This window comes from Pseudophryne corroboree, chromosome 1 (genome assembly GCF_028390025.1).
Source record: "Pseudophryne corroboree isolate aPseCor3 chromosome 1, aPseCor3.hap2, whole genome shotgun sequence".
NCBI lineage: Eukaryota > Metazoa > Chordata > Amphibia > Anura > Myobatrachidae > Pseudophryne > Pseudophryne corroboree.
Genome location: NC_086444.1, coordinates 322,504,619 through 322,522,528, shown reverse-complemented (window position 1 = coordinate 322,522,528; position 17,910 = coordinate 322,504,619). Strand labels below are relative to the sequence as shown.

Below are 17,910 nucleotides of genomic sequence, written 5' to 3'. Positions count from 1 at the left end.
GTAGTATCTCAGGGGTACAAATTGGAATTCGAGACGTCTCCCCCTCGCCGGTTCCTGAAGTCTGCTTTACCAACGTCTCCCCCCGACAGGGAGGCGGTATTGGAAGCCATTCACAAGCTGTATTCCCAGCAGGTGATAATCAAGGTACCCCTCCTACAACAGGGAAAGGGGTATTATTCCACGCTGTTTGTGGTACCGAAGCCGGACGGCTCGATGAGACCCATTTTAAATCTGAAATCCTTGAACACTTACATAAAAAGGTTCAAGTTCAAGATGGAGTCACTCAGAGCAGTGATAGCGAACCTGGAAGAAGGGGACTATATGGTGTCTCTGGACATCAAGGATGCTTACCTCCATGTCCCAATTTGCCCTTCTCACCAAGGGTACCTCAGGTTTGTGGTACAGAACTGTCACTATCAGTTTCAGACGCTGCCGTTTGGATTGTCCACGGCACCCCGGGTCTTTACCAAGGTAATGGCCGAAATGATGATTCTTCTTCGAAGAAAAGGCGTCTTAATTATCCCTTACTTGGACGATCTCCTGATAAGGGCAAGGTCCAGAGAACAGTTGGAGGTCGGAGTAGCACTATCTCAAGTAGTACTACGACAGCACGGATGGATTCTAAATATTCCAATCGCAGCTGATTCCGACGACACGTCTGCTGTTCCTAGGGATGATTCTGGACACAGTACAGAAAAAGGTGTTTCTCCCGGAGGAGAAAGCCAGGGAGTTATCCGACCTAGTCAGGAACCTCCTAAGACCAGGCCAAGTGTCAGTGCATCAATGCACAAGGGTCCTGGGAAAGATGGTGGCTTCTTACGAAGCGATTCCATTCGGCAGATTCTACGCAAGAACTTTTCAGTGGGATCTGCTGGACAAATGGTCCGGATCGCATCTTCAAATGCATCAGCGGATAACCCTGTCTCCAAGGACAAGGGTGTCTCTCCTGTGGTGGTTACAGAGTGCTCATCTCCTAGAGGGCCGCAGATTCGGCATTCAGGATTGGGTCCTGGTGACCACGGATGCCAGCCTGAGAGGCTGGGGAGCAGTCACACAGGGAAAAAATTTCCAGGGCTTGTGGTCAAGCATGGAAACGTCACTTCACATAAATATCCTGGAACTAAGGGCCATTTACAATGCCCTAAGTCAGGCAAGGCCTCTGCTTCAGGGTCAGCCGGTGTTAATCCAGTCGGACAACATCACGGCAGTCGCCCACGTAAACAGACAGGGTGGCACAAGAAGCAGGAGGGCAATGACGGAAGTTGCAAGGATTCTTCGCTGGGCGGAAAATCATGTGATAGCACTGTCAGCAGTGTTCATTCCGGGAGTGGACAACTGGGAAGCAGACTTCCTCAGCAGACACGATCTTCACCCGGGGGAGTGGGGACTTCACCCAGAAGTCTTCCACATGATTGTGAACCGTTGGGAAAAACCAAAGGTGGACATGATGGCGTCCCGCCTCAACAAAAAACTGGACAGATATTGCGCCAGGTCAAGGGACCCTCAGGCAATAGCTATGGACGCTCTGGTAACACCGTGGGTGTACCAGTCAGTATATGTGTTCCCTCCTCTGCCTCTCATACCCAAGGTACTGAGAATCATAAGAAGGAGAGGTGTAAAGACTATACTCGTGGCTCCGGATTGGCCAAGAAGGACTTGGTACCCGGAAATTCAAGAGATGCTCACGGAAGACCCGTGGCCTCTACCTCTAAGAAAGGACCTGCTCCAGCAGGGACCATGTCTGTTCCAAGACTTACCGCGGCTGCGTTTGACGGCATGGCGGTTGAACGCCGGATGCTGAAGGAAAAAGTCATTCCGGATGAAGTTATCCCTACCCTGATCAAAGCCAGGAAGGATGTAACTGTGCAACATTATCACCGTATTTGGCGTAAATATGTTGCGTGGTGTGAGGCCAGGAAGGCCCCTACAGAGGAATTTCAACTGGGTCGATTCCTGCATTTCCTGCAAACAGGACTGTCTATGGGCCTCAAATTAGGGTCCATTAAGGTTCAAATTTCGGCCCTGTCAATATTCTTCCAAAAAGAACTAGCTTCAGTTCCTGAAGTTCAGACGTTTGTCAAGGGGGTACTGCATATACAGCCTCCTTTTGTGCCTCCAGTGGCACCTTGGGATCTCAATGTAGTTTTGGGATTCCTAAAATCACATTGGTTTGAACCACTCACCACTGTGGACTTAAAATATCTCACATGGAAAGTGGTAATGCTGTTAGCCCTGGCTTCAGCCAGGCGTGTATCAGAATTGGCGGCTTTATCCTATAAAAGCCCTTACCTAATTTTTCATACGGACAGGGCAGAATTGAGGACTCGTCCTCAATTTCTCCCTAAGGTGGTTTCAGCATTTCACTTAAACCAGCCTATTGTGGTGCCTGCGGCTACTAGGGACTTGGAGGATTCCAAGTTGCTGGACGTAGTCAGGGCCCTGAAAATATATGTTTCCAGGACGGCTGGAGTCAGAAAATCTGACTCGCTGTTTATCCTGTATGCACCCAACAAGCTGGGTGCCCCTGCTTCTAAGCAGACGATTGCTCGTTGGATTTGTAGTACAATTCAGCTTGCACATTCTGTGGCAGGCCTGCCACAGCCAAAATCTGTAAAAGCCCATTCCACACGGAAAGTGGGCTCATCTTGGGCGGCTGCCCGAGGGGTCTCGGCTTTACAACTTTGCCGAGCAGCTACTTGGTCAGGGGCAAATACGTTTGCAAAATTCTACAAATTTGATACCCTGGCTGAGGAGGACCTGGAGTTCTCTCATTCGGTGCTGCAGAGTCATCCGCACTCTCCCGCCCGTTTGGGAGCTTTGGTATAATCCCCATGGTCCTTTCGGAGTCCCCAGCATCCACTAGGACGTTAGAGAAAATAAGAATTTACTTACCGATAATTCTATTTCTCATAGTCCGTAGTGGATGCTGGGCGCCCATCCCAAGTGCGGATTGTCTGCAATACTTGTACATAGTTATTGTTACAAAAATCGGGTTATTATTGTTGTGAGCCATCTTTTCAGAGGCTCCTCTGTTATCATGCTGTTAACTGGGTTCAAATCACAAGTTGTACGGTGTGATTGGTGTGGCTGGTATGAGTCTTACCCGGGATTCAAAATCCTTCCTTATTGTGTACGCTCGTCCGGGCACAGTATCCTAACTGAGGCTTGGAGGAGGGTCATAGGGGGAGGAGCCAGTGCACGCCAGGTAGTCCTAAAGCTTTTATTTTTGTGCCCAGTCTCCTGCGGAGCCGCTATTCCCATGGTCCTTTCGGAGTCCCCAGCATCCACTACGGACTATGAGAAATAGAATTATCGGTAAGTAAATTCTTATTATATATATATCCTATATAATAGCCCAGATCTGTGACTTTGTGCCTGTGTATATAACGCTGGGCGTAGCTAGGAGCTCTCATTGGGTTAGTGGCAGGTCTATCACACCCAGTCCACAGCTGATTGGGTGAGAAACGCCCTCCCACACAGGTTACAGCCAATGGGAGGCTCTGCCCTTTGCCTGCTGTGTTTTCACAGAGCAGGATTAGCAATGAGACAGATGGAGCTGCAGCTCCAGCCCCACACCCCAAAATAGGCCCACTGCATATGCAGCATCATACCCTCCAACAATTTACACATAAAAATAGATACAAATTCAAAAGGGGGCGTGGCCACGTGTACAGCCATGTGGCCACGCCCCTTTTCATATACTTTCAATGGAAGCTTGGAGAGTCAAAAATTGGTACAGACCATAAAAAAAGGGACTGTACCTTCCAAAAAGGTACAGCTGGAGGGTATGCCACTGAATCTGCAGCGTCCTATGTCCTGCTGCCAGTCCGCCTGCCCCCTTCAGCATCAACAATCCCCACTGCCTAGCCGCAGTGCAGGTGGAACAAAAGCTGCTGCGCCCACTGGCATAGATGTGTATGAAAGCAGCGCAGCAGAAGGATTTCATAACCCTCCCTGCGCCGCATACTCTCTGAGTCCCGGAGCCTCTTCTGCACGTAATTTCACAGAAGTGCCTCCAAGCCACAGCCGCGCCAAGATCCCCAGAGGCCCTGACTCCGCAACACAACACCTGGGCTGCTGGCCTGGAAGCCCCGAGATGGCTAACGTAACGGACAGAGTGGGTGATATCGTGGAGGGTAATGTCTGGACGCTGAATCAATGTAAAAGGTGACAGTGCAGTGCAGTGCAGTGGGTGTGCAGTCTGGGCTGGTGCTAGGGTGTTCGGCGCCCACCTGCAAACTATAAATTTGCACCCTCGCATACTTTACAAAGGCACAACGCACATAATACCCCCTGTAGTAGAGACACTTACACATGTAACGCCCCCTGTACCAGAGACGCTTACACATGTAATGCCACCTGTACCAGTGACCATACACAAGTAACACCCCCTGTAGCAGTGACGCTTACACACGTAACGCCCCCTGTTCCAGTGATGCTTACATACAAAATGCCCCCTGTAGCAGTGACGCTTATACACGTAACGCCCTCTGTACCAGTGACGCTTAGACACATAATGCCCTCTGTACCAGTGATGCTTACACACGTAATGCCCCCTGTACCAGTACCGCTTACACACGTAACGCCTACTGCACCAGTGATGCTTACACATGTAACGCCTACTGCACCAGTGATGCTTACACATGTAACGCCTACTGTACCAGTGACGCTTACACACATTATGCAGCAGTCACACATACACACACACAACAGACACACACACATATATATATATATATACACACACACACAAACACACACACATACATACTGTACATACATTACACACATACACAGTCACACATATATACAGTATACATAGACACTGTATATATACACACACACACACACTCTCTCTTTCCAGACACTTACCTAATGAAGTCTGGCTGGCCCAAGCTGTAGCAGCTCATCCTCCTGCTGCAGCATGGTCCCGTCTAGCGCCGCCCCTTATTCCCATCTAGCTCTGCCCCCTTTGGCCCAGCCACTGAATGTCACACAGGGAACCGGGGGGAGAGAGGAGGCTTTGTGCTGCCGGCGCCGAGGGGGAGAGGAGATTTTGTGCTGCTGGCGCCGCTGCTGTGTGACAGCATCCGGCAGCAGCAGGGATAGCAGCAGCTCAGCACAGGGATGCAGAGCAGGGAGAACGCCTCTCCTTCCAGGTGCCTCCCTGCACTGCATCCCTTTGCTGAGCGGCTAGCGCCGGGCCTGTGTGCAGTGTCACTGATACTGCACAGCACTCTCACCTTTTACATTGATTCAGCCAGTCACTCAGTTCTGCCAGCCAGTCACTATTGTTAGTACCAGTGTCCCAATGCGCAGCATTACAGGGAAGTAGGTGCAGTCAATAAACTACAGCTCCCAGCAGCCCTTAGCGCTGAAGCATTCCGGCCCTTAAGGCTGCTGGGAGCTGTAGTTTATTGAGTGCATCTTCTTCCCTGTAATGCGGCGCGTTGGGACACCGGGGCTAACAATAGTGACTGGCTGCTGTGCGATTCTCCGGGAGAGCCACTGCCAAAGGGAGGACAGCAGCTTAGCTGCTGACAGGAGGAGAAGCATTACCCGCCCCTCCCCCACTCACAGTACCTCCGGGCCCCATCTGCGACACCCCCACACACCCCCTCCAGCACCCGCGGTAGCTCCAATGAAGCTCTGCTGTGGACACACATTCCTGGTGTCTGCAGAAGTGTGGAAGTCATAAATCAGATAAGCTAAAGGAAACAAGTGTGCAATGGTAACAACTAGAGCAATCTCTGAAGCATTTCCATCATTTGGGAAAATCAGTGGTTTCCAACCATCAGTCTCCCACGATCAGAGAGCCCAGAGGGAGAGTTGGATCTTTGGGAGATAGGGAACATAAGGCCAGGGGCCGGTCATGACTAAAGAATCATCAGCATTTGTCTACAGCCCCATAGGCCTTGACAAACGTTTGAAAAGAAGATCATGTTTGATATATAATATAAAATTCCCTCTGTGTTCTTTGTAATGCTAACATTTACAAAGTTTTCATGAGCGAGAGCACATGCTGTTCACAGTGAGCTGTAGTGTTACGTTTACTGTACTTGGTACTCCTGAAACTGGGCGGATGAGCCCCAAGTACAGGAACGAAATACCTGAGTGGGAACGGAGTTCAGCAGCCAGCCCCTACAAAACCCTGACTCCGTTGTTCCACCCGCGTGGTCAGTCTACGCCTGCAAGACTATGTTTGCTTGGGCCCATGGCAGCCGCGTTTGAAAGGCGGATTATGTCTGCCCAACTCCGATGCCCCCCGGTCTTAGTTGGAGACAGGGCGTAAACTGAGACGGGGCAATAACAAGGGGAACCTCTAAGTAAACAGAAACCCGAGTTAGGGGCAACTACAGAACTCAAACAAAAGTATGTGTGGCACAGCCGCCAGGACAAACTACAACAATTGAAATGCTAACCACACGCCGACACAATACTACTGTGCACCGGCAATGACAGCATACGCAGAACCCTCTGCAGAAAATCCAAAGCAAATATAACGGACAGATACACCAGTGCTAATACAGACAGGTGAACGGGAACCCCGAGGCTGCAGACACAGGCTCACAGGAATGGAAAGCGGGAAGGATTCCAACAGCAGGCCACAGGACACCAGGACTCAGGATTACAGGATCAAAGGTAGACTGTAACTCAGGATTCCAGGACAGGAATGCTCCAGGGCAGGAAGCAGCTCACAAGAAGCTCCGGACTCTGACAGAGCTGAGTACACAGGATTCCAGTATCAGACAGGGCCTGGACACAGATGCAATACTGGACAAGACACTAATCAGGAACATCCAGGTTTAGCTACAAACGTCTATCACCAGCTCAGAACTGCATAGCTAGCTAGGTAATAAGGGAACACACCCCAATCAGGATGGCTGGAAGCCAGGCACAAAGTAATTGCACAAAAACTTGCAGGTGAGAATTAACCCATAGAAAACAGGCTGCAATTACACAGACTCACCACCGGCGGCCAACAAGAGTCTTCTAAACAGGTACAGGGGAAATCCTGGCATGTAAACAGAACTATAATACAAAATACATGAACAGAAAGTAACAGGAATGAACCACTGCTTGTGGTTCATAACAGTACCCTCTCCTTAAGGGTGAAACTACAGACACCCCATAAAAGCCGAGGGGAACAGAAACAGAAGAATAACATAAAATACATAACCAAAATACAAAACAGGAATGAGCCACTACCGTGGCTCATAACATGTAGTCCACTCAAACTATGGGGATGATTCAGAACTGATCATAAATGTGCTAAATTTAGCACATCTATGATCAGTTTCTCTGACATGCAGGGGTACACCCAGCACAGGGCTAGTTCGCCCCACACAAGTGTGCCCGGCCCATTGCTGGTGCAGCGATTGGCTCAGTCGGTGTAGCGATTGGCTCTGAATTAGGCCCTATGATAGGCACATACTGTCCAGACCCCAGCACTGAAACCATGTGACCCAACAGTATAGCCTTATACCACATAGAATGCTAAGCATGCTCTGATACTGTTCTCTGCCTCATCCCTGCATTCCCTTTAACAGCTGCCAGTGGCCCAATCATGCAGCTCCATCCAGTGCCTTAATAAGACATGTTAGTACTGTGTGCAAGAAACAGCATTGGTGCTCTCTATATATAAAACAGGACCAATGTGCGCCTTTGGCGCGCAACAAAAAGAGTCCCCTTTTAGAATGTACGGCAGGTAGAGTCCCCTTTTACACAGTATGGCAGGTAGACTCCCCTTTTACACATTACGCCAGGCAGAGCTCCCTTTTACACATTATGCCAGGCAGAGTCCCCTTTTACACAGTACGGCAAGCAGAGACCCATTTTACACAGTATAGCAGGCAGAGCTCCCTTTTACACATTATGGCAGGCAGAGCTCCCTTTTACACATTACGGCAGGCAGAGCCCCCTTTTACACATTACAGCAGGCAAAGCTCCCTTTGACACATTACGGCAGGCAGAGCTCCCTTTTACACATTACGGCAGGCAGAGCTCCCTTTTGCACATTACGGCAGGCATAGCTCCCTTTTACACAATACGGCAGGCAGAGTCCCCTTTTAAACAGTACGGCAGGTAGAGTCCCCTTTTACACAGTACGGCAGGTAGAGTTCCCTTTTACACAGTATGGCAGGTAGATTCCCCTTTGAAACATTACAGCAGGCAGAGCTCCTTTTTAAAAAGTACGGCAGGTAGATTCCATTATGGCAGGCAGAACTCCCTTTTACACATTACGGCAGGCAAAACTCCTTTTTACACATTACGGCAGGCAGAATTCCCTTTCCCATCAATGGCAAAAGCATTCTACATCAGCCATAAACCATTGAACCATAGGAATCATCTGTGGTCAATGGCCATCCCTACATTACAGTACAAACATCTTTGCCTGGTTTCACTCCTGCACATGCGTTACAGTATGTCACACTGTGGCTGGCAATTACTCTCCTCAGCAACTGCTTCTGTATGAGTATAACTGCCAAGGCAAGTGGTCACTAAAATTAATGTAAGGGTTCATACACTGACCTCCATAAAGCCTGCCTTTGTCCCTGTGCATCATCTGTGTTATTTTAGATCAGACTCTAAACATAAATATTAAAGCGTTTGATTAACAAATGGAATGATAGTTCTTCTACATATTTGCAACATCCTCCCCCCCAAGAAAAAGTAATGTTCCAGTTTTACAGACTAAGATAGTACAGCACAACATGGTACACCACAATTCACTGCCTTATACATGTGTGTATATATATATATATATATATATACACACTGCTCAAAAAAATAAAAAAAATAAAGGGAACACTAAAATAACACATCCTAGATCTGAATGAATGAAATATTCTTATTAAATACTTTGTTCTTTACATAGTTGAATGTGCTGACAATAAAATTACACAAAAATTATCAATGGAGATCAAATTTATTAACCCATGGAGGTCTGGATTTGGAGTCACACTCAAAATTAAAGTGGAAAAACACACTACAGGCTGATCCAACTTTGATGTAATGTCCTTAAAACAAGTCAAAATGAGGCTCAGTAGTGTGTGTGGCCTCCACATGCCTGTATGACCTCCCTACAATGCCTGGGCATGCTCCTGATGAGGTGGCGGATGGTCTCCTGAGGGTTCTCCTCCCAGACCTGGACTAAAGCATCCGCCAACTGCTGGACAGTCTGTGGTGGATGGAGCGATACATGATGTCCCAGATGTGCTCAATTGGATTCAGGTCTGGGGAACGGGCGGGCCTGTCCATAGCATCAATGCCTTCATCTTGCAGGAACTGCTGACATACTCCAGCCACATGATGTCTAGCATTGTCTTGCATTAGGAGGAACCCAAGGCCAACCGCACCAGCATATGGTCTCACAAGGGGTCTGAGGATCTCACCTCGGTACCTAATGGCAGTCAGGCTACCTCTGGCGAGCACATGGAGGGCTGTGTGGCCCCCCAAAGAAATGACACCCCACACCATTACTGACCCACTGCCAAAACGGTCATGCTGGAGGATGTTGCAGGCAGCAGAACGTTCTCTGTGGCGTCTCCAGACTCTTTCACGTCTGTCACATGTGCTCAGTGAGAACCTGCTTTCATCTGTGAAGAGCACAGGGCGCCAGTGGCGAATTTGTCAATCTTGGTGTTCTTTGGCAAATGCCAAACGTCCTGCACGGTGTTGGGCTGTAAGCACAATCCCCACCTGTGGACGTCGGGCCTTCATACCACCCTCATGGAGTCTGTTTCTGATCGTTTGAGTAGACACATGCACATTTGTGGCTTGCTGGAGGTCATTTTGCAGGGTTCTGGCAGTGTTCCTCCTGTTCCTCCTTGCACAAAGGCGGAGGTAGCGGTCCTGCTGCTGGGTTGTTGCCCTCCTACGGCCTCCTCCACGTCTCCAGATGTACTGGCCTGTCTCCTGGTAGTGCCTCCATGCTCTGGACACTACGCTGACAGACACAGCAAACCTTCTTGCCACAGCTCGCATTGATGTGCCATCCTGGATGAGCTGCACTACCTGAGCCACTTGTGTGGGTTGTAGACTCCGTCTCATGCTACCACTAGAGTGAAAGCACCGCCAGCTTTCAAAAGTGACCAAATCATCAGCCAGAAAGTATAGGAGCTGAGAAGTGGTCTGTGGTCACCACCTGCAGAACAACTCCTTTATTGGGGGTGTCTTGCTAATTGCCTATAATTTCCACCTGTTGTCTATTCCATTTGCACAACAGCATGTGAAATTGATTGTCAATCAGTGTTGCTTCCTAAGTGGACAGTTTGATTTCACAGAAGTGTGATTGACTTGGAGTTACATTGTGTTGTTTAAGTGTACCCTTTATTGTTTTTGAGCAGTGTATATATGTATATATATATATATATATACATACATATGCCAAGGTTTTACCACTTATAATAAAATAAACTGGGATAGAGAGGTTTTCCATTGCTATGAAGCACTCTTTTTCATGTGCCTCTAAACTTGTAGACCTTGATAGTCTAAATGGGAACATTGCTTGTGAGCATTAGCCTGGCCATAATATTATATAACAATACAGGAAAGCAGTCGGAAATCCAAATTTTCCTTTGTTCATGTAAACAGGCGATGGGATTCCAAGTGAAACAAACAGCAGCAGAACAGGTCCAGGTCATGGATATGCAGCCATGCACTGGAGGTTTTAATTATAATAATATGAATAAGGAATAGCATCTGCAGAATGAATGATTTATGCTACGGCATAATACTGTAAATAGCTTTGAGAAACAGCTTAGAGGGAAAAAGCTTAGTTCAAGCAGATGAAATAACATTTCTGTTAACACTGTCATTGCTAGGTTAGCCTGTGCAGCTTTCACTGTTTTTTATGGAAGTCAGTCACTGATATCTGAAAGCAGCAGTATTCAGTTGTCCTTGGAAATATTGGATTGGATTTAATAAATATATTGCATTAAAACTCAAAGGAAAATAACAACAGTTCAAGAGCCAAGCTTAGGCATACCAATTACATCTAGAGCAATTTGACACAGTAGCGTGAACTATATACACATTACTTTTATCCTAAGTAGCTGCCAAGTCTCAGTGCTGCCTAAATAAAATCAATATCCAACCAAGCTAGAGCCCCCTAAAAATGTGTTCCACTGAGTACTGAGAATTTTGCATGTTAAAGGGCTTCAAAGCATAGCATCTGCATGAGCTGATATAGAGACAGATACCCTTGTTATGCAATCATCAACACACATATAATTACTTCAGCCTACATGATTATGGAAACATGGTGGCACAGTGGTTAGCTTAGCTATCTCATTCGCACTGGTGGAATGGGTTCATTCACAACCCTAATATGTGTATGTCCATGTGGTAAGGGATATAGGGGCAGCAGATGTACTAAATCGTGGAGAGTGATAAAGAGGAGAGACATAAATTACTAACTAATCAGCTCCTGTCATTTTTCAAACATACTGTAGCCTGTAATATGGAACTCAGGAGCTAATTGGCTGGCACTTTATATCTTTCCATTTTATCACTCTCCACCGCTTAGTGCATCTCACCCACAAATTCAACTAGAGCAGTGACTGACATGAAATCTGGAATATTCTCTGTAAAAGGCTTCATTATATATAGGCACAAAAAACTATTAATAAATAACAATAATAAAAGTTGAATATCAAATGTCATCCGACATAATTAATGTATTTTGCATTTTAGAACATCTTCCATGTAGAAATAATACCAACATAATAAAACTAGATGTTATCTGAGATTTTGAGTTTCATTCTTAGGGGCACATTCAGTTAGCTGCATTAGGGTCTGCACATATGCACAGAGGGACGTGATGACCACAAGGGGGTGCTGGAAAGGATTTGATTGGATCCCTCTCTAGAAGAAAGATTAAAGAAACCCATAGGTTTCTATGGGACATGCTGGGAGGGATCCGTATCGTATCCCTCTCACCAAGATGTGAAAAGGATCCCATAGGCTTCTATAGTGTACTGCCAGCAAAAGGAGGTGTTACCCTACATGCTGAATCCTTGGGCTTAGTACATATGCAAATGTGGTAAAAACCCTGAAAACCCTTTAGTACATACCGCCCATAGTAGATCTCTTCTGTGCTGAAAATGTACAGTTTTCACTTATCCATTTCTATTGCAATGTGGGCAATGCTTAAAATGCCCATCTGATAGCTTCAAAGAGGATGATGTAAATCAATGGATAATAACGACAATAAGAATCTTTCATGATCATTGTCTCTTATGGTAGGTCAAATGATAAAAAAAAAATGTCTCTTTCCAAACCACTGCAGAAATACAGACAGGTACATATTCATCATGGAATACCATCATGGAGGCATCTGATTAGCTCCAAATTTATTCTGCAGCAGGACAACAACCCCAAACATACAGCTAATGTCATTAAGAACTGTCTTCAGTGTAAAAAAGAACAAGGAGACCTGGAAGTGATTATACAGCCCCTACGAACATAGGCGGATCCAGGGGGGGGGCACTCAGGCCCGCGCCCCCCCCCTGTCATTTCCGACTTCTTCTTTTTTTCAAAAGGAGAACTTCAGCAGCACTGCTGCTATTTCCGTCAGATTTGATAAAAGAGCCGGCAGGCACTAGGACCCGTCGCGGCTCTAACAGCAAGTCCATGTGGTAACCAATGGGGAGGCCGGAGCCGCAGCTCCAGCCTCCCCATGCTTACACGGCAACTTACCTCCCCCCACTGTCAGCCGGCCAGAGTCCAGCCCAGGCGGGGTTCAAATGCCAGCATCGTGTAAGACTGTTACTTATGACGGTGCAGAAGGCTTCATTAGCCCTCACTGCACTGCACAGTTTCCCAGCGCTTCCTCCTCCACTTCCTTTACCACCATGTTAGGTGCAGTCAACTCAGCCTCAGCTTTGAGAAGGCGGCTCGTGTGATTGTAACAGGGCTGTCCTGCAGATGTCTTATGCTGCCTGTTGGAGATCCAGCTGGCTGCTTCTGCTGATCAAAGATGGGCAGTTCATGTCCTGCAGTCTGAGTCTCTGTGCAGTGCCAAAAACAAGGTATGCTGCACCTGCCACCACCAACTAAAAACTATAATAATTATATAGTGCAGGCTCCCATAACTAATGGAACAGGTGACCAACATTTCAAGGCCCAATCAGCCTTTTCATCAGGGTCAAACATTGGCAATAAACCAGGATGCGCTCCTACAGACAATCATTACCTGATGGCGTATTCTGTGAGGTCACGCCCCCTGTGATACCACACCCCTTATCTGGGAGCACGCGTGCCTTAGGTGCATGTAAATATAACTATTACCGTTCCCCTATCATGGTGCCCCCCCTCCCTTTTCATTTTCTTCTGGATCCGCCCCTGCCTACACAGCCCTGATCTCAACATCATCGAATATGTCTGGAATTACATGAAGAGACAGAAGGATTTGAACAAGCCTATTTTCACAGATCTGTGGTTAGTTCTCCAAGTGTACCTGGAAGAATTGATACTGTTTTGAAGGCAAAGGGTGGTCGCACAAAATATTGATTTGTTTTAGATTTCTCCTCTGTTCATTCACCTTGCGTTTTGTTAATTGATTAAAAGAAACTATTAACACTTCTATATTTAAAAGCTTTCTTACTATGCAGCACTTTTTCCATACCTGTCTGATATATACAGTATATATATATGTGTACCAGGGAAGCTGTCAGCGCCACAGATGCAGTATTCAAAAAATATTAACACTAGTAATGGAACTCCCACAGTAAAATTTATTCAAAGATATATGTATTGGAAGATATTCGCCTATTGGACACTCCCCTCCAAATTAGGGGCGTCAGCCTGTTACCTCAAGTGGAATTAGGCACTGGTATAGGTGCCTGTGGTGAACACTTGTGGACAGAGGATGAGGTAGAGAGGGCGACCTCTGGTGTCAATTAGATATAGAGGATAGGCGGTTACAATAACTTCAAAAAAATGTTTTAAAAATTTTTACAATTTATTTGAACTGTGGTGCACTAAGACAAAGATAGAATAAAAAAGTGGAATTTCATAAAAAATATATATATTATAAAAAAGCACAGGGGGATAAAAGAATTCTTACAAAATTACAATTGACATAGAAATTGATACATGTGACATAAAAACACATAGGATTAAAAAAGTTTTAAAAAGAGATAAAAAGTACAAAAAATTCAAAAAGAGGAGTAAGATTGCTTAACTTAGTAGTTGAGGTATAGATCAAGGCAGCACCCAACGCGTTTCGTCCTGTCTGGACTTCATCAAGGGGTAGTTTGAGCTTGGAGACAGGTCATCTATATATACTGATCCTATACAGGAAGTGGTGCTTACATCACTTCCTGTGGTTAATTAATTACAATGATAAAGAGCAGCAAAAAGGGGAGTCAAAATGTCACAGAGAAAAGTACTACTTAAAATTTGATATCAGGTATTTATAATATGGTATTCATATGTAGTAAACGTGTTTTAAAGTCTTGAAATAACACGGAGCCGCGAACTTCCTGTTCGGGTCCCGTGTGACCTCATATCCGCCCCACATCCGGCGTCCTGTTACGCAAAATGCGCATGCGCCAGTTCCGTATGCCGGGAGACTTCCGCGCCTCTGTTGGGGGTCTTTGATGCGGCGGACGAGTTCCTGTGTGCGTAGGGGAACAGTGTCCTCCGGAGGCAGTGTCTTTATCATAACTGTTCCTCAATGTCCTATTTGTTGCGGCGGCCATGTTTTTGGAGTCAGAAATACACAAAAGGTTCCCAAAGTCCGTTTTCTCGTCTGGAATGTTGTCCTCAAACCAGCACATCGTAATACTCCATATGCAGTCATAAATAAAAGAGAGAATTGGGTCAAGGGTTTGTAGTGGCACGGTTTTAGTATGAACCACAAAACACATTAAACATAAAATAAGTATATAGCAAAAACAGGTGTACTGTATACCTGTGTAGTGATACTACTATGAATAACAGGGTGGGGAATTTATAGGCACAGTTGCCCTGGCCGAATATATTACAAAAAAGTGTCATTTTGGTGTGAAGGCATAGTTATATGAAGAATTAGTAGTATTAGAAAAAAAAGAAGAGCACAGTGATTTGGAAATAATATAAAGTCCTTTCTGGTAGCGGGAGAACCCTAAAAGGATTTAATTAGAGGGATGAAGAGACCATATTGTGTCGAAAGATTAGATAATGTTGGGGCAGGTGGCGAGATGTATATACATATAATTAATGGAGCACTCCTGTGGATTCTCTCCCTGCCTTTGCAAAGTTACAACACCCGGTCTTCTTAGGAGGTCTCCCATCCTTGTACTGGCCGGGCCCAGCCCTGCTTAGCTTCCAAGATCAGACGGTATTGGGCGTCCCCAGGGTGGTATGGTTGTAATGATAATGTGAGATTACTATGCATATGCTCCAAATTAGCCATATATACAGATCTATATGCTGGGGTCTAAAAAAGTGCAAACAGATAGCAAGAACGTATTGGAAACAGGATGTTACTGGAACCAGATGTTTCAGGTGAGAGTCAACCTATCAAGAGTGAAATACACATTCAAGTGGGGGGAGAGTAAGGCAATAAGGATGTTGGAAGTGGGGCATTTGATGTCATTTGCCTTGAAACCTCTGTTCTGTCCTTTTGAAAAAATTACAGCACCTGATCTCCCCTGGGGGTCTCCCAGCCAGGTACTGGTCAGGCCCAGACACTGTTTCGCTTCCAAGATCGGCCGGAGTTGGGCATGTCCAGTGTGGTATGGCTGTAAAATTATTCAGGAGATAGGGATCCGGTGGCACGTCCAAAATGAGGGGGGGAAGGGGGGGAGGGGGGGGGGGGAAAGGGAGGATAGGGAAGGAGGTGGGAGGATAGTATCCAAAAAGGGCTTACATCACAGGAAAGGTGCAATTTCATATCCCTCATTGAGGCCATCTGGGTGTAGGGTATTCAGTTCGTAGATCCAGAACATCTCTCTTCTGGACAGTAGGTTTGAGAGATCACCTCCTCTTTCTCCCAGGGATACCATTTCGATGCCTTTGTAGGTTAGTGCCTCTGGATCGGAATCGTGGTGTTGGTGAAAATGTCTTGATACAGCGTGCGTTAGGACTTTGTTCCTAACGTTTCTGACATGTTCTTGGATGCGAAGTTTCAGTGCCCTCTTGGTTTTTTCAATGTACTTCATTTTGCAGGGGCATTCCAGAAGGTAGATCACTGATGTTGTATTGCAGTTAATAAACTGTTTAATCCGATACTCTTTGTTGGTGTTGGTATTGAGAAAGGTTTTCCTGTTTTGGTGGAGATATCTGCAAATGTTGCATCTGCCGCATTTAAAACTACCCACGCACTTCGGCATGGTGTTTCTTGCTTCAGGGTTTCTTATCATGCTGGGTGCCACAAGGTCCTTCAGGCTTTGAGATTTCCTAAAGACTAATCTTGGCTCTTTTGTGAGGTGGTCCTTCAAAATAGGATCCATCTGTAAAATGTGCCAGTTTCTTGAGTGTTTGTTTGATAAGATTCTCGTGTTTACTGTATGTGGTGATGAACTTCACTGTATCCTCTTTGTTCTCCTTGGACTTATATTTAAGGAGGTCTCTCCTATCCAGGTTCTTTGTTCTGGCTGTAGCTCCTTCCAGAAGTCGAGTGGGATACCCCTTCTCCCTAAATCTTTCCTGGTACACCTCGAGTTGTTTGTCTCTGTCTTCACTGGCTCCACAGTTTCGTGCTATTCTGTTGAATTGAGAGAAAGGGATATTGTCCTTCCACTGTTGTTGGTGGTTGCTTCTATAATGCACATAGCTGTTCATATCAACCTTCTTGATGAAATTGCTTGTAATGATATCTTTACCTGAGTGTGTTAAGACTAGGTCCAGGAATTCAATTCTTTCGGTATCATCCAGGGCCGTGAAGCTGAGATTCATATCGTTATTCGAAATGTGAGTTAAAAATCTTTTAAAACTCGGCTGGTCTCCTTCCCATACAATTAAAATGTCATCAATATACCGTTTATAAAAGATGATGTTGTGCTGATATGGGTTATTTGTAAAAACATATTTGTTCTCCCACTGTCCCATAAAAAGGTTGGCAAAGCTCGGTGCAAAGATAGTGCCCATAGCTGTGCCGCAGATCTGGAGATAAAACCCATCTAAAAACTTAAAATAATTATGTTTTAGTATAAAATGCATGAGTTCGCATATAAAAAGCCTGTGTTCCTCCGTGATGAGATGGTCTTTGCTGAGGAATTCATTACACGCCTCAATCCCCTTTTCGTGTTCTATACAAGTGTATAGAGATTGGACGTCTATTGTGACCCATCTGTATGTGTCCTTCCACTGAAAAGTGTCCATCATATTCAGGACCGATGTAGTGTCTTTTAGGTAGGCAGGTAATTCCATCACATATTTCCTTAGGAATATGTCCACATATTCCGAAAGGTGCGAGGTCAGGGAATCAATCCCTGCCACAATGGGTCTGCCTGGGGGATTGTCAAGGGATTTATGGATCTTAGGGAGAAAATAAAAGATGGGGGTGGTGGGGTTGGAATTAAGCAGGTACTGGTACTCCTCTTTTGTAATAATTTCACGCCTGAAGCCCTTAAGAAGCATTATTCTCAGTTCTTCCACAAAAGACTCCTTCGGGTCATTTGCCAGTGGGGTGTATGAGGATCTGTCTCCTAGTAGTCTGTTTGCTTCTATGGTATAGGCTTCCCTATCCATAATTACCAGCCCCCCCCCCCCTTTGTCAGCCGCTTTTATAACGATATTCTTGTTCTCCTGTAATCGTTTGATGGCTTCTGTTTCCCTATTAGTAAGATTCCTTTCCTTAATTGGTGTAATGTTTGCATCACAGAGGTCTTTTTTGACCAACTCATAGAAGAGTCCCACATTATGTCCCTTGGATTCTAGGGGGTAAAATTTGGAAGTGGGTTTTAGGCCTGATTTCGA

The 17,910-nt window shown here is 45.9% G+C and overlaps 1 protein-coding gene and 2 pseudogenes across 1 annotated transcript in view; all 3 read right to left on the bottom strand.

Annotated features, from left to right (window-relative positions):
• The window catches only part of TMEM132B (transmembrane protein 132B), a 926,737-nt gene that overhangs the window by 705,601 nt on the left and 203,226 nt on the right, over positions 1-17,910 (bottom strand). The window lies entirely within an intron of this gene.
• LOC134933604 (5S ribosomal RNA) lies at positions 15,245-15,363 on the bottom strand (annotated as a pseudogene).
• LOC134950433 (5S ribosomal RNA) lies at positions 15,620-15,739 on the bottom strand (annotated as a pseudogene).